This window comes from Brassica napus, chromosome A5 (assembly GCF_020379485.1).
Source record: "Brassica napus cultivar Da-Ae chromosome A5, Da-Ae, whole genome shotgun sequence".
Classification (NCBI taxonomy): Eukaryota; Viridiplantae; Streptophyta; class Magnoliopsida; order Brassicales; family Brassicaceae; genus Brassica; species Brassica napus.
Genome location: NC_063438.1, coordinates 18,651,795 through 18,658,204, shown reverse-complemented (window position 1 = coordinate 18,658,204; position 6,410 = coordinate 18,651,795).

Genomic DNA, 6,410 nt, shown 5'->3' with positions numbered 1-6,410 from the left:
GACTATGATCGAGATGAAACAAGAACAAGTTTGATGCAATCTCAAAGGAAGGAGCTACGAGGAAGGGACGAAGATAGATTAGTTGATACAACTCGCTGAACGGGCGAGTTGGATGGTGTGTTAGGTCCAACTCGCCGAACGGGCGAGGTGGACGGTGCGTTCGGTCGGCGAGTTGGATGATAGAGCCTTACAATTGTTTCGTTGTTTGGGATTTTTTTGTCTGAGGCCTAGAGTAACCTTTTTCGAAGACTTATCGTATGAATCCTTTTCAGAATTGATACGAAACTCGGTTTAGGTTTTTCCGCTCTTCTTCTTTTAAAAAAAAAATTATCTCTCTTTTTCAAAGAGGACATTTCTTGGGAAATTTCTGATGTTGATTCCGTCGTAACCAATTTTGACCCCAACAGTTGTAAACTCTATCGAGCTCCGCTCTGATACCACTTGTAAGTGCGGATGAATTAGAAATAAATAGAGCAGAAAGTAAATGACACAAAGAGTTTGTTAACGAGATTCATTTTCTAATCCCCGAGACCTCATCCAGAATTCGAATCCACTAGAATGAGAAAGAAAATTACAACCAATCCGCAAACGCGTAATACAAGCACAACACTCTTGAATCACCACTCTCTTCTATAGCATGAAATCTTCAAGGTAAATTAACCTTGAACTAAACTCCCCTAGAATTCAGATTTTATCAGGATAACCTAACCATGAGCTAAACTCCCCCTAAGTGTAGACTTCAACTTCCAAGTCTCTAAAGGTATGTCACCGAGTACTTCACCAAGTACATCACGGAGTACGTCAACATCTAACGCACACCAAAGATACCAACGAGCACGTCAACACTAACACACAGCTTGGTTACCACACCACAACGAATAACTCAGCTACACGCAATGTCATCACCAACATCGCAACACCAAGTACAACGTAACACTCTGCCAGACACTAAGTCAAAACCAACGTCAATACTCAACAAGAACACAATGAAACCAATGAAAACGCTCTCTCACTTTAATCTCTGGGTGCTTGTCTTTTCGTAAGACACGTCTAGCCTTATATAATAAACCTTAAACTTTATCTCCAAGTTTATTAAATGCACTTCAATGAACCTTCATTTCTATGTATGGAAATCTCCTATTCTTTTGCAAGTAGCACTTCTTCTTAATTAAAACCACTTAGCATAATGAAGAACGTCCTTTGTCTTGAACAAAATATTCTCTTTCCTTTTCTGAGCTCCACTTATATACGTAATCACAATTGACTAACTCTTTGTATGCAACTTCATAACCCAACATCTTGACATACATCTTGACACACTATGTAATATTTCACGAACTACATCAGAACATCTCAGGAAATCACATCTTCATCATGCTTTTTTCCTCCCGTTAACAAGATCATACCAATTCTTCTTTTGTTCTGTTCAAGTAAAATTCAATATGTAATGCAATAATTTGTTTTTTACTGAACTTTAATGCAATCATTGTGAAAATGATTTTTAACTAATGTGACATCCAATCAAGAAATGTAGTTTTTTCTATCGATGATTAATTATGCTATTACAAACTATGAGAAATATTACAAGACGATTCTATAGCCGGTAATTCTACATGTCTTATGAGGATTCACGCATGGCTGCATCATCCTGAACCGTCTTATGAGATCCATGCACTATTTGCACCATGCCGTAGATCTCCTGTATGCTTTTCTCCATAAATCTACATAATTCGCTTTTGATTGGAATCGAAACTCAGACCTCCTAGTGTAGAAGCATTAATGAACCCTTACTCAAACCCTCAATCAAGAAATATAGTTTGAATAAGATTTTTTACTATAAAATATTTTTAAATAGCTCTTTCACATAATGACCAAATACTTACAATAATTAACATAAAAATTAAAGTTTCTGAGAACAAAAGGCTAAAAAAATTATGCATATTTTCCATTGTTATTTACTCACAGCTAGGAAACCCAACGATCCCAAAATCAATGCAACAAATTATGTGAAGTAGGCATTCATTTAACGGGGTGTGGTGGGCTGGACACAAAATTTGCGGTACTGAATAAAATAAATAGTTGTGGAAGCCCCTTGGTCCAGTGGTTTGACCAAAAGTTTATCAATGCTTCTACACCATGAGGTCTGAGTTTCAATTCCCGGAGGGTGCAAGAAATACCGTCAAGCATGGATCTGATAGGGCGGCTCATGTGATGCAATCAGGCGTGAATCTTCATAAGGCATGTAAAATTGTCGGCTGTAGAATCATATTTAATACTTTTCAGAGTTTGTAATAGCATAATATATTCAGCGTTCAAAAAAATAATAAAATAAATAGTTGTTTGTAGAATTAAAAAATAAATGGAATAAATTTTGAGATTATTAGTAAAACCGTAAATCGTACTCATTATATTCATACACTAGGATAAGACTTGCGCCTTGCGCAGGGCGAACTTATATGAAAATTATCTAAGAAATATCGTATGGAAAAATAAAATGTATATTCTTGATCGAATAAATTTTTTGGCCCTTAAATCATTTCTTAAAAACTTTTTTGTTAATTATATAATTTGTTTACTCATGAGCTGATTTCGTTTTAAAAATATTTTAGGTCAAAAAATCATTTATCGCATAAGAACCTAACGTTTAGACCGAAGAATCTCAGGCCTACTATTTGGTTACAATGAAAATATGAAAGCTCGATTTTATATCATGACTTAGTAATTTAAAAGTTAATTATGCCTATGAAAAGTTTGCATTCACGTGTCAATCCTAAATATCTTCAATATTTTTTTTATTTTTGTGTTTTTTTTCATTTTGGTTATTGCTCGATATAAATATTGATTTTTGAATTTATTCTCATTTCGTTATTTTTTTTGTCCTCAGATTTAGAAAATAATTAAGATTTGAAACTATTAAAGAGATATATACTAAGGTTAAGATTTGCACCTTGAACATAATAAATATTTTATATTTATTACTTCTTTTATGTTTTTATGCATATTATGAAATAATAAAATAATAATTATATATTAAAAACTAAGAAATCAGTTACAAATAGTAAATAAATTAGCATGCGCATATAAATCAAACGATCGCTCTTGTTTATTCGCAATCATTTTAGGATAAATGAATCAAAATAATCAATCTTATCTATCGTATATGATATATAATTAAATTTAAATGATATTAACATAGATATATAGTATACTTTTAATATAGATATATATTAAATGAGGTGTCTACTCATATAATTTTATGATTATTTACATATTTTTGTAACAAAATTTTACGCCATCAATTTTTTTAATGTGGAATGTTTAGTGGTTTCAATAATTTATAATCATTAAAAAACAATGAAGATTTCAAAATTAAAATATTAACTTTTCAATATATGTTCAACGTAGATATCAAAATATCAGTATGTATTTCATATGATATATATTGTTTAATTTAAACGATATATATATATATATGTTAACATAAATACCTATTGAAATAAAATTACTTATTCATATGATTTTCTAATCATTGTATCTTATTATAGGAAAAAAATTAAACATTAATCACAAAAGTTTATGTGAAACTTTTAACTGTTTTTTATATTTGTTTTGAAAAATTCAAAATACAACATATACAAAAAAATCTAAAATTTTATTATATGATTAATTTAATTATGTAATTTATTTTAATAATCATTAATTAAAAAAAAATGATAAAAAGTATACAGATTGTTAGCAAATATTTATTATTTAAAATCATTAATTAACATATATATCTTAATCACATTAGGCAATTCCGTAGGTTTTATTTAAAGAAAGAATTCAATTTGATAAATGAATGGTCCATAATGGACATACTATATAATATAACATTTCCTAACAATTTAATTTTGCACTAACAAAATTTTCAATTGATTATCAAGCCGCCATGTAAACTAAATTAGCATCTCTATAATAATATATGAGAAGTCACTTTCTTAGGTGTCATGCTCACGTTAACTCTCACGGTGGTTGATTACTATGATACCTTTAATGAATTAAAAATAATTACATTTTAAATACTATTATTTTCTTTTTAAAATTTTCTAAATAACAATATAAAACAGAAAGGAAATATTTATAAAGTTAAAAAAAAAATTAAAAACGAATATATATATGTATATATAATATGATTTCATAATAAAAAGGAAAATTTGAAAAATACTAATATTTCATATAAAAGATTTTTTTTAATTTTGAAGTAATAAAACACTTTTCTTATATCTATATATTCTTAGATGAAAACAAATATTTGTATATAACGTGATTTCACAAAGAGAGATCACACAAATGATCTTGATATTATAAAAAAATATTTATCTTTAAAAACATAATTTTACACAATACAAATATATATATTTTCAAAGTAATAGAATTTATTTTTATATATCTATCTATTTTCTTAGATGATTGCATAAAATAATTATGTAACATAAAATGATATATGTTTAATGGACAAAAATAATAATTTATAATTAGTATTATTGAAATGTTTTTTTCCTATATTTTGTTGACTATAATATCTTGCAATTACAGCAAAAATATAAATTAGATTTTACTTATATAATATAATTTCTCAAAACAATCACATTTTTACTGCATATTTTAAGAGATATTAAAAAACTCAAAATAAATTTTAACAATAAACATCTTTTGATCAAATAACTACAACATGAGTGACTCGACTAACACATTTTATATCTAAAAGCATAGACTCAACTACAATAAGAATATATAAATTATAGGATGACTTAAAACATATTAACAAATGAAAAATAAAATATTAACTCTTTGTTACAATTTCTTTTGTAAAATTTTATATATGCATGAGACTTTCAAATATTATCATTATATTAATTTATGTAATTTGGAATCACACATTTTAGTTTATTTTTTTTATTTCACTCTATGCACAAGATTTCTTAAGTTCTACATAATCTTACTAAAATATACTTACATATCTAAAACAACAACCAACCTAAATACAAATAAGAAAATTAATCTAAAAATTAATATATTTAAAATAAAAAATATTATAGTTGAATTCAAAGAAATAAATGGAATCCAATATGTCCAAATGATAATTAAATTGACTATATAAAACTACAAAACCAATTAGATATAAAATATCTAAAATCATATGTATAATTAAAGTAATACAATATTATTAATAGAATTATAAATTAATTTAAAAGTAAAAGTAAATATCAATCAATTATTATAGTATATTTACTTTATAAATATTTATGTCCGTGCACGAGCACGAAAAAATCACCAAATTCTAATTACGTGACAACTCAGCATGACACTTTTTTAATAAATACAAGCTACAGGTTATAACTTTTTAAATGTTTTCTATTAATATATAGGGGATATTCGTGTATGTTAAGAAATATAACAAAATAAGTAAATTTTACAAAATTGGTTTTTATGTTATTGAAAATTGTGTATGTGAAACTAATTTAAAGTTTCATTACAACATATTAAATCTTTGGTGAGATCATATACAGAAACGCATTTCAAATAAATTTATCCAACACAACTGCATTTCACTTGCCACCTATATTATTTTGCGAGAAGTTTCAACATCTCCAATTCTTGAGGGAATCACTTTTTTTTTTAGGAAACCACATTTTACAAACCGTTCAGATCTGTCAATGTCGACCTAGTCATTTATTCTTCAAAGCTCAATATACTTCTTATATGTTGGCGATCTGTGTTTTTAGGAGTTTACGTTTACGAAAAAATTGAATTAATCGATGTAAATCCTAAAATCTACACTGAGTATTTAGTAGTGATCAAAAGTTTAATATACGGAAGAGAAAATGTGTGAACAACAATATCTTTAGAACACAACGATGTAATCAGATTTCGGTAGACAAAGATGGATTTTATTGATGGATAAAACTTAATACAATAAGAAAAACAAGATCCAATACTATAAATGAGATCAGTAAAAGCAAAGATTTAAAGTGAAGTGAAATAAGATCGATGTGTGTTAAGTTCTCTCTAGGATTTTTTTTTATGTCCCTTCCTTTGTTCCTGACGATCAATTTTTATAATTGATCGATCTCGGATTTCCCTCAATATTTCCGCGATCTCCGGTTATTCAAATCGATTCGAACTTGCTAGCATGGGTTGGGCTTTTTCGCAAGTTGCATGGCCCAACTTATCCAGACCCAATAAAAGTCGGACCGAAATTGAGTCCAACAATCGATATTTTCTTACTAACAGAGTTTTATATACTTTACATATTTCTTAAGCAAATAACCACAAATCACATGCCTTATTTTTGTGGCAAAAATAAATAACTATGAATGCAAAGGCAGATCTAAAAATTATTATTGTGGCATACTATATTATAACAAAAA